This window comes from Tinamus guttatus, unplaced genomic scaffold (genome assembly GCF_059628265.1).
Source record: "Tinamus guttatus ecotype Peru unplaced genomic scaffold, ASM5962826v1 Tinamus_guttatus_pri_ptg000492l, whole genome shotgun sequence".
Taxonomy (NCBI): Eukaryota; Metazoa; Chordata; class Aves; order Tinamiformes; family Tinamidae; genus Tinamus; species Tinamus guttatus.
The window spans coordinates 2,829,477-2,853,402 of NW_028289026.1; positions in this window are offsets into that span (position 1 = coordinate 2,829,477).

Here is a 23,926-nt window from a genome sequence, read left to right on the forward strand (position 1 = left end):
TATCTCTACTAAATATTAGGTAATTTACATTTTATTTCTCCACATATTGGCCTCTATGACTGCTGACCAGCCCTTTTTTCACTCAAAAATCCTCATTCTATTGTAATCTCCCTCTTGTAACAGCTATTTATCTTATTGCACTTAGAGAGATTTTCTTTAAGACTTTCCTCATGACTGGACTACAACATTCTGTGGCTACAACAGAGAGAGACATTTGTGACTAGTCACAGGGCTTTAAGCTCCTCTCCCTGCCAGGTATGACATCTCTGCTCCACTCTAGCACAGTCTTGCAGTATAACTTGCTACCAAATATCCATCAGCAGATTTAATTTTCTGCTCCCCACAGGATCCTTTCAAACTTACGTCCTCAACACAACTTGGTTTCAAGCAACCATCACACAGTTATGGATCCGCTGGCAAGGTCATTTCTCCTTTTCAATGAGAACCTTGCATTCCCATAGTCCTTACTCTTCTCATGCTAGAGAAAATTTGCAGAAGTTGTTGTTCTGTCCTCTGTGACCATCTATCCTGCTTTTGCTAAGGAAAAGGAAAACTAGATTAGATAAAATAATAAAATTAGACCTCTAAAGCTGCTTTGTGATTGGAAACAGTCAAAAGAAACAGTTGCAAGAAAAGGGTCTAGGACACTCATTGTCCAATATCCAGGAAATTAGACACCCATTTGTCTACTAAATAGACTCCCATTGAAAAATTCCTAATGGCTGAACTTATGCAAGGCCAATATCCCTGTTAAACATAACTGGAATTCAGTAACCCTAAGGGCAAGCCCCATCGAAATGTACAGTTTGTGTTTTATTTACCATGATCACTCTTGTTCTACTACATCACTCGCTTGCTGCCTTTTTCTATATTATTTATATTTCTGTGTTGCCTATATTCATTGTATTGCCTTCACTGCTCTTCCTTTTCCTCATTCATTTCTTCTTACTTTCCGTTCATACATCCATTTCATGAGAATCTCATGTCCATGATGCTCTTCTCCCATAAGTATTTGTTCATGAATAGGAAATGTGAAAAGTCTCCAAGTTCTTGATCTTCCAGCCGTTTCCCCTTCATAAAACTAAAAATACAGTCTAGCCTACTTTGTGTTATAGATTAACCTTGTTTGGTGATCCATTTTGATCCACTAGGTATCTGTGTGCTATTTGCACTGATGGGAATAGAGAAGTTTATTCTACCTCCTTACATCTCACTCTAACATCTTCCTCCAGGAAAACATATGATTTTTATTTGCATACTCCATTGGCAGATATTGTCATTTTAGTCAGTCCATTTATCATACACCAAAGCTCCACTTACGGTAATGACAATCATGCCCGACTGCATGGTTTTGAACACACAAGGCATTTAAATCACTGTGTTTGGATCACCCTTCACTCCTGCAGTGGACAGCTACAAATATAGAGCTCCACATCAACTGAGTAATCCTCGAGAATTCAAAGGGAAGTAACTCAGCAAGATTCTGTAGTAAATGAATAAGAACTATATACTTGGGTAACACTAACTATCCTATAAGGGCTTTGAATTTCTCATAGATGTGTCAAGCAGTAGTCTAACTACCTACAAAATTCTACTAAAATGTTCAAAATTTAGTAGTCCACTTTTACTTTTGGCAGGAATTTCAGGTAAGAGTTAGACTTCATCTAAGCCTATAGAGTATTTAGCACATTAGAGACATTGTCCTTATTGTAACTTTTGTGTGCTGCTCTGTTCTAAGAAATTAAGTAACATTTAGCATTTCTATAATGCATGACACACCTAGATACTGCACCCACTTGCATACAAACAGAGTTCTATTTGGAAACAGGACTTTATTTTGGATGACTTTATGCCCTAATCTGTAATTACTTTTCCATGCCATGACATCATCCAAAGCAAAAACAGGACAATATTTTAATTTTATAACAAAGCGAGTATAAAATATGGTTATCTATCTGAGAAAATCAAAAAAATCTTGGCACTTCACAAAGCACAAAATGATATGAGAAGTACAATTTCCATAACAAACCAACTGCTTTTCTCACAAACAAGAAATTGCCCTCCAATAAATGACCCGTTGGCCATATTTTGACAAAACTTTCAACAGAGCAATCTAGTTCTAAAGTTATTTCAAACAGTGTTACCAGAGCATCTTTGACAAAAAGAATGATTTCTTTTTTCAATAGCTGCAAATGAGCAAACAAAGAATTACAAAAAAATGAAGGCTTTGGAGAATTACATCATATTTTAAAAGACACAGGAATAATCTTAGTAACATTGCCTAAACAAGTTAGCACAGAATAAGAAACTTTCACTCTTTTTTTCATTTCTCATCATTTCACATCTCTCCAGGTTGCTGATTTCACAATCTGTTTGTGAATTTTGCCTCTCTCATATTTGATTAAACAGCAAACCAAGATTCAAAGTGAATGGGAGACACCCGAATAAAGACCTCGGGGGAAAGGGGTTCTCAAGCAGTTGCATTTTACTTTTTAATAAGCTCCTGTATTTTTCCTTATGGGAAAGATTTCTCTTCTTACCTATATTTTCATATTTTCTGAACCAACATGTCTAGCCCAGAAGTTGGAGAGAAGCCCTGTTTTGGGCTTTCTTTAGATGTTTCTTTCTTTAGATTTTATCCATGACTCCTGCACTTAGTAATAGAGGCACTGCTGCAAGCAAGCACTCGATCACAGTGCCCACATGTCACAGAAATTTCAGTGAGACCTCGTGTGACTTTACTATGCTTTTTGCCCTCAGATCCCTTCAGTGCAGAAGGCCTCTACCTCTCACACAGATTTTCTAAGGCTGATGTGATCCCCTAGACCAACTAAATATTAGCCATTCCCTTCACAACTGAAGAGAGGTGTATTTCTGGTGTAGAGGTAGCATTTCTCCAGGTTTTCCTTCTCTTTCCTTATGTTTTTCTGTGGAGCAAAGTTAAGACATTCAGTCTCCTCCACACTCTTAAAGTACATTTAACAAAGTCCAGAAGACAAATTTTAAAAATTTGCATGGAAGGAAAAGAGGCATTCAAACATGAATATTTGAATGTAACATTCAAAGTGGGTACAGACGAACTATCCTTACCACTGGAAAGATGGGTCCACGAATGGATCTGGAAAACTGGCCAAAGCATCAAAAAATATGCCTGAAACACTTTTCATGCTCTAAACTGGGCAACAAGGAAGTCTCATGCAGTTTCCTGTTCCCAGAGAGCTTTGCTTTGCACAGGTTTCCCGATTACCCCAAACACTGGCTTTCCTGGTGCCTTACCAAGACCAAGACCAATGGCCATTTTCCAAGATGCTCATTAGGTCTGAGCAGAGGCTGGTTGAAGTCTGGGTATTTAAGGAATTTAGGAAAATTTATTTACAGATTTAAAGGTAACTGTGATGTGTCTAGAGTTTTCAATGTTAGTTTCCCTTGTATACATTGCAACTGCTCTAATTTCCATTCCTAAAGGGAATAAAAGCAGCCTCAGTGTCTCTCTCTTGTTTTAAGCTTTGCTGGTTGTCCAGCATCCTAAGAAATCAGTGAAAATACCCTACAATCATTTAGTGAACATACAAGCTTGCAACAAAAAACAAACAACAACAACAGAGATAGTTAAGTCCAGCTTTTTGTGCAGAGCATGATCATCTTGGCAAAGCAGGTGACTTGCATCATATCCTAGGACAACAAATGTAGAACCTTCCCACAGACCGAGGGACCTACCCTGACCAAGTGCAACTTTGAAGGGACTCTGGGATCCACGCAGCATGGGCTTGCAGCATAGTTCAGTCCATCAAAGTGATGATTTAATCAAGGTTTGTAATTACCCCATGGGGAACACAGGGTGATGTTGGGAGTCTGCCAGATATTTAACAAAATTCTATTAGCTGAAGGTCTAACAGTATAACTTTCTGAGCCAGGACATAAATATTTTTAAACACAAGAGAAAGATTGTTAACCAAAAGGGTGATTAGCCCTTTAAAAACTAAACCCAGAATTATGAGAGTGCTTTTGTTTTTCTTTTCAAGGAATTATTCTTTTATTCATGATTGTTCTTTTTGCAACAGAGAGCTTTAAATGAGAGTGAATGCAGGGAAGTGTTATGCTATAATGTGTTATGTAGGGCAGTGGTTTAGATTAGCACTATCATCCTCTGCAACTTCATAAGCCATGAATCTCAAGGAAAAAAAAAATAACTCACAACAATCCCTATAACTTTCTGAAAAACATAGTTATCAACATTTCCAAATAAATGGAGAGAGTTGCTCTTTTCTGTCCTGGAAAAGGTCATAAAGCTTTTGTTTGTTTGTGTTGCGACCTGAAGCGCTAAGCTCTTCCATTTTATCAGCTCTGAGAAGCTGTAGAAATGCTTTTGCTTCAAAATGCTAGAGAAAATATAATAGGAAAGCAGCGAGCTCATAAATTCTCCCAAGACCCTCTTCAGCTTACATCATGGCAGCTGTGTCTCAAAGTGAATCCAGTGGAAAGATGATAAAGAAAACACAAGGGAATGCAACTGTTAAGAATGCTCCATAATGAGTGCTCCTTCTGTCACCTTTTCTTCTCCTCCAAACTGGCTATTCACAAAAACATTTCCAAACTTCACCTTCCCATTTTGACATTTCTCTTCTATCTGGGACCTGCTATAGAGAAACATTTGTTAATACTTTCCAGGGGTGGCTTTGTCATGGCATATTACTACTGACCAAACTGACAGTGCTACAACTCAGAAAAACAAAGAAATTCTGCGCATGCATGCACACAAAAACACAGACAAAAACAAATCTATAGAGTAAATTAGGTTTGAAGGCATATCTGGAGACCACTTAGCCCAAGCTTCTACTCAAAAAAGGGCTAACCTCAATCTTTTTCAGACAAGTTGTGAACATCTCCAAATAATAGAGCACCCACAGTCTCTCTCGCCAATCTACCTTTTCCAAAGCCACCACACATTTGCTGTCACCTCTTCGTCAAGAGGTTTGTATTTCCATCAAACGTACTACTCCTTTAAAGTATCTGGGTTGGCTAATCATCTTGCTGGTGAACATGGTAAAAATAACCTTGAACATTCTGTCAGCATGTCTATCATCTGAGTTATAGGAAGGCAGGAGAAAAAGCTGGATGGTGGTTCAGCAGAGTCTGCCTTCAGGCAGAAGGCAATCGTATTTTGCTACCTTCTTCCTGCCTGGATATTTCCTAGGCTTTGGAAATCCTCCATGGAGAATTCCTGGTGCAGCAGAATATTGTGGCATTTTAGAACCTCAGCCTTCCTGAATCAATGCTCTAGTTTTCTTCCATCGAATATTTTCTAGTCAAATCTTAATGATAAAATTTCAATAAGATTTCATAAACTTTACCAAACGCATCCCATTTGCACCAAGAAAAAGGCACTTTCTAGCTATTGTTTTCTGCTGAGTTGGGTAAAATAGATTTCCAGTTTGTATAGCAATTCGTACTTCACTTCTGCTTCCTGAAGAAAAGCTGTTATGATAATAGTTACATGAAAATGTATAGCATTTGGGCAGTTAAAAGAATTAAGAATGGAAAATCTGAGCAGAAGGACAGAGTTCTAAAAGGAGCAGTGATCTGATTTCATTGTAGGAACAAAGCTGAAATGAAACAGATCTAGGCCAATATTTTTGCAGGAGCTTAACATCAAAGTTTTAACACCAACAACTAACCTCTCAACTGAAATTTGCCTACATATTAGACTGCATGAAATAAAATAGCCTATGGCCAGGATTTTTTAAACTAGAAACTCGGTGCAGACCTCTGCATTCAGATCTATGCATCTGGGTAAAACAGCCTCTTTTTCTTAAGAACTGAGAACCCAGAACCACCAGCTCCAGACACTGCTGCTGGGAACTATTCAGGATTTTTGGCTACTTATTTATTTATTAGCCCAAATAAAAATGTCAGATCCCAATATCAATCTCATGTTTTTTGAAACTCTTGGCTTATGCCTGGTTCATTTTATTTTCGTCCCAGCAAAGAAATAAATCAGTCCTACAATTTGAGCTTTTCAGAGTGTTTCAGAACTGAGAGAATATCCAATAACAGGAGAAAATAGTTTGAAGGGCAAATCACATGCAGGAGCATGTGTAGGAAACCCCTTCAGGTCCAGAAGAAGTGAAATCCGTGCGTGTATATGTTCAGGTAAGCGGAAACACAGCACTGTTGATTTTTTCAAAGTGAAGGCAGTGAGAAACCTGAGATTTAACCAAACTTACACGAACCTTTGAAAAATGTTTTGTTTGTTTGCAGGAGTCAGCTTTGGAAGTGATACCAAAGAGAACCAGCTTTAAAAATAAGTAGCATGTTGGTGTCTTGCTCCTATACAGCAGAGCTAAAACGGAGTATCAGACAGGAGACCAAACACCAGCTAGGAGAAGGAACCCACCCAAAACATTGCTGGAATTTATTCGTTGGTCAATACAAGCCCAGCATCTCTGCTCCAAATGAACTGAACTGCCAAGTGTTCCTTGCCTAAAATGGCCCAAGCTGTAAAAGTAATTAGATGATGCTGTTTTTATAATTTCTTCTTGGAAATTCAGAAGATTTGAACCAAACACAGCAGGATATTTATCCTATTAGAGAATAGAAGGTAGATTATAGCAAAATGAGAAAAGAAAATAAGGAGAGAAGAGTTTATGGTTCCCTTATTTTATCTTTCCATCGGCATATCTTTTCCAGCACTTCTACATGTCTTTTCAGTCTTGGCCTCGACATACTTAGTTTAATCTACTCCTATTCCCAAATATACTGAGGGTTTACTGTCTGTATTCCCACCCTAAACCTCAGTTCCACATCCTTCTCTTCTATGGCAACCTCATCAGGCACAAGCAGCATTTTCTATGGCTCTTCTGGAGCCCTGCGAGTGCTGTTCTTGCCAATTAGCCAGGTGCTGCCAACCAGAAGAGATCGTGACCAAGTTCTTCTTGTCTTTCCTCTAACAGGCAGGAAGATAAAATCTGGCTCAAATTGTTTTGTGTTTTCAGGAGTTATTCGGGAGATGGACAAGAGGCAGACACTGTGATTACAAAGTCTCTTCCCCTTTGGAAGCCAAGCTGACAATGTTCATGGAAAACTTGAAAAAAAAAAAAACACGGAAATTCTCAGAAAAAAAAATCTACTAGGATAGTGGAACAGTTTCTAGGTAATTCCCAGATGGTTTGTGCAAGAAGACCTAAAAAGATTTAGGACCATCAGTTTCCTGAACGTGAGGTGTGTATCCATTATGAGAGAGTTTGGGGGTGTAATATCCTAAAGGCTGCTTATACATTAATCTTGCAAGAAGAGAAATGCAGAACCTTTATGTGCCTACAAGGTAAGAGGTAGTTCTGTGCCATGAACCCCACAAAATAAATTGATGTTTCCTGGGTTGCCACAGCAGCGTTGTCTTAATAAATGGTGCACTGTCTCCAGAGATGCCATATATGCTCTACCTTACAGCATACCTTATTCCAACTTTTTCCCACCCTTGCAAATCTGTCCCTTTCCTTGGCACACAAAAGGCCCAAGTAACCTCAAATCAACAAATAGGAGCCAGAAGAAACAATTTTCTTCCTTTTGCAGACCTACACAAACAGAAAGCAAAACTTTCTGGCCATTTTACAATTCCTACTCTTGAACAGGTCTCCCAGCACTCTTTCCATATTCCTTTCATATGTACACAGTAGCCAAAATTTGTCACCTTGCAGGCATGTAATAGTTACCCATTCTCATGACACCTTCTTATGAGTGTTTTTTATTTGTCCTTCTGAAATCCAATAGATCTATAAAATATGGTCAAAGCCAAGGGGTTCTTTAGAGGTTTCCTCTGAAAAAATGAAAAAAAAAAAAAAGTGATGAGTTACAGTTATTAAAATAAGATGTAGTACCGCCATGCAAACAGTCTCTGGCTTTGTTATTTCAGGCACACGGCCAACAAGGAGGCAAAACAATGAGCAAAACTGCAGAGTGCAGAGTCTAATTTAAAGAATAATTATTATCATTGTATTGCAAGACCATGTTTCCGCACTGGGATCTGCAGGAAAAGTTTTAGTCTCTGATTGACATTTATCAAGGATCTGCAAGACACTTGCAAAAGATACCAACTGTGAAGGAGACAGAGCAGTAGGCAGAAGATCTTGGGTTTTAAATAGCATTAAAGACTCTAAGGACCATGCTGTCTCCAAGGGGTGCTTAACCTGTAAAATGAGAGCCAAAGCTGGAGCAAGGCAGGAGCGGAGGCTCAATTCACATGACATCTGTTGAGGTCATGATAGTCCATATTTTGCCTCCAAGCAAGTTACTGGCAAAATTCTCAAAAACATCAGCATAAACATGGAGTCTCATGTTGTCGACTGTCCTGTTTTTCCCTTTGTAAAGGAAAGAGCTGCAAAATCAGCTACATCTAACTTACTTAAGGGGTCCTGGGCCCAGGCCAGATAAGTACTTATGTGTCACTACCATCTGTCCTAAGCAATGCCATCCTGCTTGATGCTAGTCCCCAGAGAGAAATCCAAAACCCAACATGGAGCTCTTAGGCAGCTCCTCTAGAGCTTTGGGATATTTAGATGTGTTGGAGGGCATCTTAAAAAGCCAGAACACTTAGCAGTATAGAGAGCTGCCTGAAGTTGCTGATAGTAGGTATTAAGAACGGGACTAGGTCTGAGTCCCTCTCTCACTTTCTCCCTGCTATGCAGGAATGGCTGAACACTTGAGTTCTTTTTTGGTCCTTAAAGACAGTGATCCTGATTTCCAGACTTGTGTTGTAGGCAATAGAAGTCAGCTGTGGGGTAAATTTGGAAAGTCCACTTATTGTAAATCCTTTCTACGTTTAAAAACGCAGCCCTGTCTAAGACATTTAGATGAGTCTGACACTTGCAGCCAGCATACTTGCAGACTGCAGAGATCCTCATTGCCCACATCATGGTATTCATCTAATCTGGATTTACCACACTCCAAATAGAAATACCAGCCTTTATAAATAATAATAAAAAAAACCTTTTAAGGTCTGACAACCCAAAGAGAACAGGAGGGAAGCCATATAATGCAGTGTAACATAACTCTCTGCTGAGAGACAAGTAACCCCAAGAGCAAAAATCCTTGTCTGTGTCAATAGCTGATAGGCAAAAAGATAATATTAACCACAGACCTCTGAAGTTACCAGAAGCCTCACTAAAATACAATAATGGTAATTGTTAGCAGTTATAACAATAATAGCAATGAGTTCTTCTAAAGGACAAGAGTCACAGCAAGAGTACAGGAAAATTACCACTTAAAGGTGATCAGGCAAAACTCTTATTTTAAATGCAAGTACTTCAACAAGCATCATCAGAACTGCCCCACTGAGCCCAGTTCAGACATTTGGAAGTGAAGTGGCTGGTAAGTGGGTTGCCTTGGGGGGAGGCTTGAGCTTTGTGGAAGTGTCCATGAGCTTTGACATATCCTTGACACATGTCTACACATCCTCAAAGCACCTGGGCAGAGACAAACATATGGTTCCGAAATCTCCCCATGACCTCATTATCCAAGGGTCACCGGCTCAGGCAGCTCTAACAGCTCCTGTCTACCTAGGGAGGTTTTAACCCGTGACGGCTCGCAGGACCGGTAACGCTGAAGACAAAGAATTCCTCTCAGACATTTAATGGAAAGCAGCCGAAGGCAGAAGCCCTGAGAGCATGGCTTGTTCTCGAGGAAGCAGTATGAATGAATGAAGCCAAAGAATGACATTTGCAATATTGCTCTTCCACATAAGTGAAGCAATGGCAGAGCAAAGTTTCTCTACCCCACTGCCTGACTGATGAGCTAGTAGGACTCCTGTGTAGCGGGGAAAAGCACAGAGGCGTCAGAGCATTTCAGTCTTTAAAGTCATTTAATTTTTGGTTTTAAATGTCCCAAAGCCATTAATTACCAGTGACTAAGAGCAGACAGCGCAGCATGTTGTTGAGAAACCACAAAATGCAGCAGCTCCTGAAAAACCATATGCTTTGTCAGACTAGTTTCCTTTAGAAATACAGAAGGTAACTAACTGTTCACTTTTGGGAGCCAACAGCTGATAAACAGTAGCTAAGGAGGAAGGAGAACAAACCTCATGTACCCAACACTCCTGCTAAGAGCTGCTGGCAGAATTCATGCAGACAGGAAAACAAATAGGTGGGTCTAACTGCAGCAAAAACTTCTAGGCATCAAGATTTGTATTAGCATGGCAATATTGAAACAGAAGAGAAACCCATGCAGCAGGCCAAACCCCAGCTCCCAAGGCTACATCTGACACTCTCTGGCAACCTGATTAAATGCCCCACTAAAGAAAGACCAAATGAAACAGAAGTCAAAGCTGGAAGTTGCACCAATTCACATGTTCTTGTTTTCCTTGGGTGATAAAGGTGAATTCTCACCTTCAAGTAAGCAGTGGAGCAGTTTGTTGGCCAGCTTCTACTTCCAGCTTCCCATGTTCAGTAACTTCCCCATGGCAGTTACAATATGTCATTGCTTGCAAAAATAATATTAAGAGCAATAGAGAGGAGGAAAGAACCATTGCAACAGTCCTCTTTATGGGCTACTTTCTGCTCATCTAGTCCTTTAATTCCAGTAGGAATCCACTCCACCCTAAAGTCAGGCTTTAAATAATGTGAGTATTCTTATTATCAGCCCTTCCACTAAAGCTGTTTCCAAGGGTTCTTGCAGCCTGACATTGTTTAAGTGTGTACTTCCTGCCATCCATAAGATGAACAATGCTGGGTTTCATGGCAAAGAAATGCCCACAGGACTGCAAGGCAGCTGCAGGCCATGTAGAGAGGTGGTAATTGTCCGGTGGGAAGGGACAGCAATTGGCAGAAAAGGTCAGCCTTTTAAATGCATCTCGCCAGTGGGATTCTCAAAATGGGAGGTTGTACTGACAAGAATTTACATGGAGTCAAAAAAGGATTAGAAATTCAAAGTACAAAAGTTACCAAGAACACATCAGCTTCTTTTGGACACAGACTGCTTGAGGCTAAGACAATATTCTAGGAAAATTCAATATATGCTTTTTCTGTCCTTAGACTTTTCCTAGACATTTTTTGACCACTGTTGCAAGCAGGAAGCATCCTGTTTTCACTGAATGAGCATTTGATTTGACTCAACAAAGCTGTTCTTTGGCTGTTATGAGCTACTACAGAAGCAGAATAAACAAGAGTAATTAAGTATAGTTTCTCCTGCTGAGGAACCCAGAAGTGTTGTACAAACTACCAAGAGTTGATTTAGAAATGCTGACTGGAGAACACCATGCGTGCTTTCTATACAGCACTGCATTATGCTTTATAGATTTCCCTAAGAGATGTTTCCCCATCATGACAGAGCATCTGCACAAGACCTGAGGACAAATAATCTGAAAGAAAGTGTTTTAAATAAAAAACAAAGGCCAAAGAAGGAAAAGCCCCAAAGCTAATTATAATCTCCAAATACATTTTCTATGCTTTTATAAGAAGGAAGAAAATAATGCTGAAGAGAATGCAGCTCTGTTTTCTGGCCTGCCAGTGGAATCAACCCAAATAGGACTATGCAGTTTACATCTTTCAGAAAGTCTTCCAAGTTACTCTATGTCTGGGATACCCTATGAATGAGTATGGTGAAGTTACTAAGAATTTGCTATTAATTTCAACTGGGCCAAGATTTCACCCAATATTTTACTTATGAAGCTCTCCTTTATTGCACTCTTTTGGATATAGCATTACTTTATTTTGGCTTCTGGGCCCCACAAAATCCCATTACAGTTAATCTTACTTCTACGATAACTCTGGCTCAAAGGATGCTGTCATAATGACCATGAATATAATTGCCTCACCATGCTGCAAGCTGTAGTAAATCATCAGCCACCATACAAAAGATCAAAGTAGGCTAATTAAACTGTATCCTTAGCTGTCTGCTGCAGACATTTCAAACTGCTTTTGCTCCCAGCTGGAAATCAGTGTTTCACAAGAGCTAAAGCAACTCTGAACAAAGACCAAGAAAAACATATACTTGTACTTAAACAGCTGCTTAGTCTGTCAAACTATAGTAAAACACTAAAAAGACAATTGGGAGATAATGAATAATGCAGTCAAAAGCATCTATAAACCTCACTAAAGTATTGAGAAACAGACAAATCTATATATAAAATATTGAATAATCTCTTGATAATAATCATGTAAAAACAGTGCACCTTAATTTTCTTAATTAGAAAAGTACAAAAAAATAGAAGCACTTGGCAAATCTCCCTGGATAGTCTTCAAATTCCACTAGTTTTCTAAGGCAGGAATGATACAGTTTGTTAAAAAAATTATTAGCTTTAGAGTAACTGGAATAATGAAGAGCTGATCCTTTGAATACATTACCAAGAGTTAAGCATCAGATTAATTTTTTAAAAATTGTCCCTCTGACTTCTTAAATTAATAAGAGTTTGTAGCATGAGGCCTGAATTAAGAACAGGTAAATTACTATTTTCACCTAATTCCCAAAGAGACATGGATTTAATAAGCTGGTTCTCCGAGTCACACTGTAAAAGTTATTCGATAGTAATTCAAAACATCTGATATTTATGTGAGATTATGTGAGTAACTATAATGATTTTGGATCTTCTTCATGGGGTTTGAAAACAGTTGGCTTTCACAAACTGAGATAGATTGGCCCTGCCCTGTTTTCTGCAAAGCATTCCATGAGCATTTCCAAGTAGTGTCCGTCACCCATGCAGATAAAGCTGCCAGGATGAGACTCAGGATAGTAGAGCACAAATCACCTAAGACCTTGAAGTTGTAGGACCTGTTATTGCTCAGCATTAGGACCAATATGAAGGTAGGAGGAAATAAAGGTAGAAGGAAGTTCACTGTTTCACTGTTCTACTTTGAAAATATCTAGAGGAAATGTTCTTCTGCTTAATTAACATAACATAACACATTAACAAAACCAATCTTGGGCAACAGAACTGATTTTAATTTTACTTACTTATGCCCTTAAAAGATTTCTTTTATGTCAAAGTCAACAGGATTCAAAATCTGCTGAAGAACATCTGGTGCATTACACCTTCTTTTCCATGCCACAGGCAGAACCAGAAAACCTGGTGAAAAGTTACTGCAACAAAATGATCTCAATGCTGTTAAAAATTTCTCTAGAACTTCTCCCTTATCCCTTAGTCACATACTCCTACAGACCCCTGCATGACAAATGCAATATCCATTCACAGTATAACGTAAAAAGTAGGGTTCAAGAATACACAGCTTGGTTGGGCTGGTGATCTCTTGTGATCTACCACAAGCTATAGCGGAAGAAGAAAAAAAAAAAAAAAGATATTTCTATTGTACCCACAGCTATTTCCCACAGCCCTAGAAAAATTAGTGTGAGAAGGCAAATAATAGTTTGGGGAGGTATTTTTTCCATTTTTGATTTGGGGATTAAGCCCACACAAATATTTCAGTTGTAGGTCAAGTCAAAGACTATTATTATTACTAAGAAATGTGAAAATGAACTTTGAATCAAACTGAAAAGTATCACTCAGTCCAAAACAGTGGATTGCTTCACCACCAGGTGATTTCACCTAGTATGGCATGTTTATTTTGAAAGGTAGCTGAGTCAAATAATACCCCTTTAAACTGGACTTTCTATAGAATTTCTCTTCAGCAATAACAGGAGTCACCCAACTTTACTGTAGCACCTCTGAGAAGGGGCTGTCACAGCCTTTGTGGTCTGAGTCGCTTCAGATTTATTTCCACTCCCTTCAACCAACTGGACTTAGTTCAGCTCTAGTTACTCCTATTTTGGCCATGAAACAAGCTATTTCCTTAAGTGACTCTTTGTTTTTTATACAACATGAATAGTACAAGCTGTGTTTATTAACCAGATGGATACAAATATTCAAGATCAAGATGCATTTTATGGTTGTTAGATAAAAAGCACTTTCCCAGTTATCAGTCCAACAAATAATGATTCATTTATAGCTGATAAAAACATCTAATTTTTTCTTCAAGGAGGGCAACCTCAGAGAGTATCCTAAGAGTAAAAGGAGAAAATGCCCGGTACTCCTACCTTGGTATGCTCCTTCTGTCCTTTCCCACCTCTCTATTCTCACGTCCCAGCCTCTGAATTTCTAAGGTCCTGCAATGTTTTCCCTGCAAGGGAGAGACAGAGGTTGTAGTGTCCAAAGATGGATGGACAGTGATGAATTCATGTTTGGGACCAGAGAGAGTACAGAAGTATAAGATATGTCCTTCCAAATCAGACCTGTGGTCCCTCAGCACTCTACATGAGCAGTAGTGAGAGATGGTGTCAGACCATGAGCCTGGTCACCTTCTGCAGGTCACTTCACACATACTCAACCAATGTCCACAGTCCCTGTATTAAGAACAGTAAAAGATACAATCCTGTCTTTCCCCTGTAACATCTGTTTTGAGTCCACTATCCATGAATTCATCTAAGTCTTTTCTGAGTTTGTTGATACTATGTGCCCTCTGCAACCTCCTATGGCAGCATGTTCCAGAAGTTCATTGCCCACTGTTTAAAAGTTACTTCCCTGCATTTATTTAAACTAGTAGATCAGAGGAGTCACACACCAGAAACATTTCTTTCTCTCTGTTGACTCTAAAGGGTACTTACACACATTATAACACACAGGTGATAAAGATTCATTAGTGTCTACTTCTTAAAGAGATGCTTATTAAATCTGCATTTTCATACTACTTTACTCTTTTATGATTCATAAGGGAAAAAAAAAAACACTGTTATGAATGAAATGCCATCCTCTCTGTGACCAGGTTTCCTCCAACAGAACATGTATCCAGTTGGCCTGGACCCAGTGTTTGTCTTTGGAGAGCTGTCCTCTGTGAAGCAGACTGTTTTCTCTGAGGTGATGGAGAATTAATAGGTCTGCTACTGCAGTAGTCTCCTCCACACTAATGTTACAGATGCATCAGGCTCTTTCAGCCTCACTGTTTTTCCCTTCTGCTATTAGAAGCTGGCATCAGTAGTTGTACCTGCAGAAATCCTCCACAAGGAAGCAAATACTGGCAAAACCATCTCCTCCTGTCACATGAGCGAAGACACGATAGGTGGCTAATGCACTCCACATCCTACAAAGTAAATGCACATTTCAGACTAATTCAATCAGATTGACTGAGGCAGTAAAACAGCTACTTTCTTTCATACCACTGATTGTGGAAAATTGACTGAAAAATCACCTCCATTCTCAGTCTCAGGCAGCTGCAATATCCTAGACCAGGACAGACCCCTGTCATGTGACTGGACCAGGGACATTGAAACCCTGAGCTCTTGGGGCCCCTTGGCATGGAGGGAGAGCAACACCGGAGTTTTTCTTTTCCTTTTCACTTACTCTTTCATTTGCCTCTTCACAATTCTGATAGTAAGCAAGCGCCTCATTCAAGCTACTGTGAGCTTTTGGCTGTCCAACTCATCCTCCCAAAGTGCAACAAGATTGAAGCTGTAGAAACCTGTCACACCGCACACAACCTCTCCCAGCTTCAGCGCAGCCATCCTGAAGGGCTCATCCCTGCCAGAGAAACCTCTCCTGAGATGTCGTCACCAGTTCTGAGCTCCAGGACACTCTCCCCTTGAAGTGATGCACTCATCAGGAAAAAGACTGGGCTTACTTTGCCCATGACTGATGGAGATTATAGGACCCACAGCTTAACTCCTAGCTTGTGCATGCCAAGGTTCAGCATGTTGCAAGCATTTATGGACTTTCTGCATTCCAGTGTGTAGTTTACCCAGGGAACATGATGCATGTGGCAGCTCCCTCACAGTTTTATTATTCCTCACACCCAATAAACCTTCCTTCCCCTTGTTTTTGTCATGATGTATTTCCTCAAAAGGAGGCTCACAGTGAATATTCAAGACTTTCATGCCAATGCCTGGACCAGATCTTGCCAGTTTTCGACGTCTTTGCTTTTACACAGTGACTCAGAATAGGCTATCTCTCTTACTAATTCTTCCTCTTTGTGTTTCTGTCTGAGCTTACACGAGCTATGTATTGCATGTCTTTCTTCATACAACAACAGGAGCATTCACAAAAATGAGGTGCATCCATGAAAATCTGCACATCGAGAATTTCTGCATATGACACTTTAATCCAACCTAATCATTCCCATCTCCCAGTCGACACATCTCAGGAAACTTTGCAGAACCTTCTCTGGAAGAAGAGATTCTCTCTCTCACTAGAAACCTTCCTCTAGTGGATGAGGGTAAGGCTATGGATGTGGTCTACTTAGACTTTAGTAAGGCCTTTGACCCAGTCTCCCATTGCATTCTCTTGGAGAAACTGGCAGCTCATGGATTAGACAGGTGTCCTCTTCGCTGGGTGAAAAGCTGCCTGGATGGCCAGGCCCCGAGAGTGGTGGTGAATGGAGTTAAATTCAGTTGGCAACAGGTCACGAGTGGTGTTCCCCAGGGGTGAGTGTTGGGGCCAGTCCTCTTTAATATCTTTATCGATGATCTGGATGAGGGGATTGAGTGCACCCTCAGCAAATTTGCACATGACACCAAGCTGAGTGGAAGAGTAGATCTGCTTGAGGGTAGGAAAGCTCTACAGAGGGATTTGGACAGGCTGGATCGATGGGCTGAGACCAACTGTATGAGGTTCAACAAGGCTGAGTGCTGAGTCCTGTGCTTTGATCACAACAACCCCATGCAGCACTACAGGCTTGTGGCAGAGTGGCTGGAGAGCTGTGTGGCAGAAAAAGATCTGGGGGTGCTGGTTGACAGCTACGTGAAAATGAGCCAGCGGTGTGCCCAGGTGGCCAAAAAGGCCAATGGCCGGCTGGCTTGTATCAGGAACAGAGTAGCTAGCAGGACTAGGGAAGTGATCGTCTCTCTGTACTCGGCATTGGTGAGGCTCCACCTCAAATAACGTGTTCAGTTTTGGGCCTCTCACTACAAGAAGTGCATGGAAGTGCTGGAGTGGGTCCAAAGAAGGGCATTGAAGTTAGTGAAGGGGCTGGAGCACAGATCCTATGAGGAGCAGCTGAGGGAACTGGCGTTATTTAGTCTGGAGAAGAGGAAACTCGGGGGAGACCTTATCGCTCTCCACAGGTACCTGAAAGGAGGTAGTAAGGTGAGAGTCAATCTCTTCTCCAAAATAATACCCATAGCACAAAGGAAAATGGCCTCAAGTTAAACAAGAGGAGGTTCAAGTTAGACATTAGGAATAATTTCTACATGGAAACAGTGGTGAAGCATTGGAATAGGCTACCCAGGGAAGTGGTGGAGTAACTGTCTCTGGCAGTGTTCAGGAAACATGTAGATGAGGCGCTTAGGGACATGGTTTAGTAAGCATGATGTTGAAGGGTTTACGGTTGGACTTGATCCTGAAGGTCTTTTCCAACCATAATGATTCTATGATTTTATGCAAGCTGCTAGCATTAAACCACAAGCGTACATAGCAAAACCAATACATAACAGAGTATCTCCTCCACTGGCAAGTTTAGAAAGCATTTGGTGACTGCTTTTCAGTTAATCCCCTTTGCATTTCTAATACCTAAATCTAATGTACTACACTTCAAGACATTTCTTGACACTTTTGCAGATTCTGAATAGTACTTTCTCTTCTGCTAAATTAATGGATCTACTTGAGTAAATTCAGTATGAGTGGAGAGGATGGAGAAGGAGAGTTTCCATCTCTTGCAAATACAGATCTGACCTTCTCCTCTCCCCACCTTATATAAATAAAACCCTATCAGAAAAAAATATATATATAAAAGAAGCTGATTTCTATAGTTTGAAGAGCACATTCCCCTTAGTCTATTAATGAACTACGTCCTGAGGTCTGTCAGTAGCATCACACACACATCCCCATTATCAGCCATGAAAGATCAAGCAGACAACAGGGAGAATTGATTTCCTGCCTGCAGAGCAGTAGCCCGAACATAAGTCAATGTTATCTGGAGTACTAAAGTGGAGCAGGGCACTTTAGGATAAAGGCTTAATGCCTTATCTGCTCACATAAATACTTTCAGATAAAAGAAATTGGATTTAAATAACATTCAAGTTGTGACACAAACTGACAGAAGTCAGGCAATGCTCAAGATAAGGTCACATCCTTTACCCTGTGCAAAAAAAAAAGGAGGGATGGCCCTGTTGAAGTTAAGTTTGAAACAACAGTTTAATCTATGGGTTATTTATCATCCCAGGACTCTTGACTCTAGCATCCAGATACACATGAACATGGGAAGTCAGGAGGCAGATTCACTCTTCCAAGAACAAATATGAGAGTTGTGTCACTCTCTGATTAGCATCATGTCACTTTGCTGAAGAAGACATCTTCTTTTGAAGACCTTGATTATGTACCAATACAGCAAGATGCCTGAACAACCCCTTCAAGTACTCTACTGAGCACAGCTCTTACCAAACTTGCCCATCATCTCCGTGTGTTCACAGAGGGCCTGCTCATCGTCAGGTTTGTCTCCTTGGCTGCATCTCTCATAGTGCGATTACAATTCTGTGCCCTCTGTTGTTTCATTCGGTCTTCACTTCATCCAGCTCCTGTTGGTAAAAGTCCAACTGACTTTAGCTGATTTTTTTTTCTCAGAAAGAAGGAGCAGATCCCCACTTGTTATCTTCGTATAATCTGGCTAATGTCAAATTGTCATTTGCTGCAAATTTGCACAAGGGAACATTTTATTAGCTTGAAATGAGGAAAAAGAGGAACACATCCATTTGTTCTCAAAACATACCATAGGCAATTTTGTGAACTCAGAGAACAAGGAAGGAAGACTCAAAAGATGTTGTAGATAGAAGTAAGTTAAAATACAAAGGTAGAGAGAATTTCCTTTTTTGAGTGTGTTTTTTTTTTTGAACAAATACCAAAGATTCAGACAGCCAGAGATGTATGACTTTATACAGCATACTACATCCATAACAAAATAATTCAATACAAAATAGATCTAACTCAGATATTATCATAAGTCATTTTTAGTAGCTCCCACAGGTTGTTCCTGTCAGCAATCTGGGCAAAGGCTGATTCAGAAAAACATCTGAGTACACACGTAACTCTTAGCAGGTGTCTCCTCCTGTTGAAATGTATATGACTAAATTGCTTTAATGAATTGGAACTTCAGTAGCCATGTGAAATAAATGGGGAATGCCTGCAACCAGTGAGCACTGCAGTAAATAAACCCTGAAAATTACTCAGACAATTTACCAGATTTCTCTTATTCTTGAAAAGTGACATTAAAAGCATAAAATTTATTGCTGCAAGATAAATGCTTCATTTCTAGCACTACATCCTGGTTTTGTCCAAGTCAGCATGAAAAATGGGCACGAATATTAAAACAGAAGGAAGGACTTGATATGAATCACAATTGAAAAATATTTCTCAGCCTATGCTTAGCACTGCTATTTAAGAACAACAAAGATTCCACTAAAATATTGTCAAAATAAATGCATGAAAAAAAAGAAAAAAAAAGAAAAAAAAAAAGTGGCCAGTACCTTAAGCCTTCTAGAGGGTGGTAGCTCTGACTGAAATACAAATTTCAAGTACTAGAATAAATAATGCTAACACACATGACTGTTGAAGTGTCAGCTGACAACAGTATGTTGATAAATGGCTTTTAGCCACTATGTTACTGATTGTTATTGAACTCACAGCTTCAGAAAAGGATTAGACAAATTTATGGATAAGAGGACTATAAAGTGCTTCTAAAAGGACTATCAGACACATACCCCTCAACATTTTTAGAACAATGACTGTGAATGTTAGGAGAGAAAGGCAGAAGGTGTTGGAGAAAGCAGCCAAAATTGCATACTCTCCCAAAGGAGCATCCCCCCAGCCACTGTAGGGGATGAAATACTGGACTAGACAACTGGTATGACTAATAGAGCGTTTCTTATGTTATCAGTTATAATATTCGTGGATAATTTAGCCTAGTAAAACAATTATATGTGAATAAGGTCTATATCATTAGAAGCTTGCTTGAGTTCCCATAAATATTGGCAAGTTCAGATGTCTAGAGTCTCCATTTGCATTTGATAATCTTTTCAGTCTGTGGATCCCTCCAGTGGTGAAGCAAACCCTTTCAAATATTCATATAGCTGAGTAGTTCTATGGCAATATATACATGTTTTGCTAAGTCACCTTTTACGCACCTCTTGGGAGCAACCTGTAGGGCCTAAATCCACTACATACCTCAGTTTGAACATGTGGCATATCACATCTCTTTATTTTGCCTCTGCAATTCAGGAGAATGGGGCTCAAATCTGACCTACTGGGCAGAGTGGAGTTCAAAAGAAAGAGATCTAAACGTAGGCATCTAAATACAAATACCTACCTCTGAGCCAGCCATCCCATTACAGTGAATGGAGATCTAAGAATCAATTCGGTTGCCTAAATATTGCTTTTTACTGCCATCAGAGATTCCCCATAGTAGCAGAGACACTCATGTGGGCTTGGAGATGCAATTCAGAGCTTATAGAAGACACATACTCAGCTAGACAAGCAGGTGCAGGCCAGCCAAAGAAAGGATGTCTGAGGGCATCTCAGACAGCACATACTGCCTGTATAACTGAGTTACATCTCTAGTCGATACAGTTAGTGAAATTTAGAGAATTTCAGGGTTTGAGACATCCAGGTGAATCTGATAAATATGCCACAGGACCTAAGCAAAACCTGTGTCCATCTGGAGTAGCAGCCGAATACTAAGGATATGCTGGACACTTCAAATACAACAAATCCTTATGAAGAAGAAATTGAGTCTTGCCCTCTGTCCCCATAGTTTATATTAATCCACTCCAATGCACCTAAGTCTAAGAACTTTCATGTTGAATGGAATCCTGCCCAGTATGTTTTTCACTGATAGTCAATGCCTACCTAAAGAAGCTCTCTAACTGTGACGCCTAGGTCTTGGATAGTTAGTTCACCTTTAACATTCCTAAATGTAATGTCTCCAATATATATTTTAAAAGTGCTAATTAGAGATGACAAAGAACTTCCTCTATCCCATAAAGGACATGGTCTTCTAGAAGACACAATACATTTGCAGCTTCTTATGATAAATGAGATGGGCATATTGAAAGAGGATTTGAGGAAGGGAATAATAGCTCTAGGGGAGCAAATTTTTCATGCAGAAAGCAGAGTGGATGGATATTTAGACCTAATGTGTAACCAGTTTGGTTGGTTGTGGTGAATTAGTGCACTGAGTCTTTATTTTCAAAGTCTAAGTTGTGTGCTGCCATTGCATGGTCCATCCTATTCATTATATACACTTTGGTTAAAGCCAAACACTTCAGAATAATTTCAATAAAAGATTTAGTGCTGGATTTTTGTTATAGAAGATCAAGCACAAGATACAATCTGAGGTCCATCCTTTAGCATACAGCATGCCTCTCAAAGTCTGACCACTTTAGCAAAGCTTCCAAGACTGTTGCTGTTCAAGTTCTTGCTCCATCTGTCAGCTCCACTGACTGTGACTGCATACCTGAAGGACGGGACATCCTGATTTTCTTTTGCACTTCTCTTGTTTCCTGATTAGCTGATTTGTAGATTAACAGAGATACAGCTTAGCAAACCACAACAACATTTTTAAATTTGCTTTCATTTTTAGCTGAAGTTTTTATTGCATACTGAAAATAAAAGAGGATTCCGTAACAAAAGGTGAATATTGCACACCCTGTTCCATCATCTTTTAAAACAGAGCACAATTTCTGACATTTCCCACCTCTGATCCTTCATGGCATTGTTCCATGGGAAGAGAAACAGAGAGAAGATTGATCTTGTGAGGTTCCAAATGCAAGAGTGTTTGAAGAAAAGGAGCAGTTGCTTATTATGACTTTCCTGACCTGTCAGAGAAGAGCACATAGTCAGACAAAGAGAAGTCTAGCCAAGCAATAAATATGGAGTGAAAAAATACATTAGCCCACTCACTTACCACACACAATGTCACATAAATCACGTAAAATGGCATTCTCTTTGGCTGAACTTTAACTGAGTGTGGAGAGTTTCCCTTTCTTGTTGTCAAGTCTGTTTTCATGTCTAAGAGCCCATTAAGAGCTGAGATGTGAGGCTGAACTCTTCTCTATACAGATCCCTGCTGAGGGCAACAAGAGCCATATTTTTTTATTATCAGGTTGCAAACAAGGCACATGCAAATGCCGAGTTCTCCTTGGGAGACAGTATTCTTCTAATCTAGACTGCTTTCTTTCTATGCAGTAATTCATACCAGTTGAAAATAAGTATATGGAAGTCTCCGATCAGACTCTGCAAACACTGCTCTTTTCCTGGCCTTGGAAGGATATAAAGGACAATTGAGGTAAGAAAGCAAAGAAAGGATTCCCTTGCTGGTGTTTAGAACTGGTTGCAGTCACCAAGAAGCGTGGTTTACACTCATATACCTACCTGCTCCATAGATTCATAGTCATACCCTCTGACTTGTGCTCTGATTAGGGCTCCAGCCAGAATCTTTATTTCATTCACAATTAAAATTATCTTCCAATTCATACTCTCTTTTTTCCTCTTCCCTCTAAACAAGTCAGGTTCCTGCTTATTCATTCTTTGAACAGAGAAAGGAAAGGTTGAAACCCCTTTTTCCAGATGACTCTCCTACAGCTACAGACCCTCTCTGTATAACACACCGCTGTGGTGTATCAACATGAAATGCAAGAAAGCAGCCTTAAAAAAAGAAGATGAGAAAATTCTGAAAGTCTGCGACTCTGGAGGGCAACCAGAGCATCTTGTTAAAGCATGTTAAATGTTGTTAACATATTATCAGGATAAAGCTTGTAGAATCATTTAGCCACTGTCTTCCATTATTCTGCATGTTGAGACTACATATATACAGTTTCTATTCACATTTCTACTGCAAAACCTTCTTACACACAAGTAATGCCAGGGTAAATTATTGTTACATAAACGAATGAAGCTTCCAAGAATATGTCATAAAAATTCTATATTATAACTAGATTATGATACATGCATAATAACATGGCATTTACTGATAGACCATAATCCTCATTCTGAATCATTATGGTCTATCGTAGCAATAGATCTTTTAAGCCCTGGGAATTGAGTGACCACAATGATTCCCCTGGTGCCATTCGATAGAATCATGGAATACAACGTACACAAGGAATAAGTTACACAGGGACAACTTCAACCCAGATACTCATAATTTCAGAAATTTTCTTGGAAGGAAATCACAAGGAAAGGGTAATAAGCACCCTTGTGGAAAACATACCTCTGCCATATTTTTATATAAAACATCTCACTGCCATAATCTACATCATGAAATAATAGTATTACAGACTCTTTAAAATCCAAGACATATCTTACTGTAATTCCTTTCCTCAGATCCAAACTACAGTTGAATACTGTTTTCTCTTAGGTGTCAATTTTGATGTTTAGCAAGATCTTATGGAACAACATTAGAAAATTTTATAAGTGCTTCTTTATTCAAAAAATACGAGCATCATCTAAATTTGCCATCTATACTGTAAAAATGCAAATACAATGATTAATGTGATAATTCATTCTTATCACCCCAATCCAGATGTTTGTTACAGAAGTTGTGGTAGCTGTATCTTACTGTCAAAATACGGCAAAGAGTAATCTACAGCTTTTTAGCTTGTGCACAAGGCTATCCATGTGTGTTCACATGGATTCACAAGCCTAGAGTTTTAGGGTTTGGATTCACCATGATCACTGATCCATCAGTGACATGAGAAACAAAATTTAGACTTCTTTTTCCCTCGTTAAAGACACTGTGGCTTTACTTTGACGGCTTATTAACCACGTGTGTTTCCCATCACTCAATCCTAGCACTTCAAGGTTTTTACAATCTCCTAACCTTTTGCCTGTTTTCTTGGTGGCTAAAGCCATAGTGTTTTTACCAGAAGCATGCCTGCAGTGAGGCACCCTGCCTGGGCTTTGTTTTGCAAAGAAATTTATTTCCTCATTTTACAGCTTTATACGTACATTACTCTTCATTTTACAAGCAGG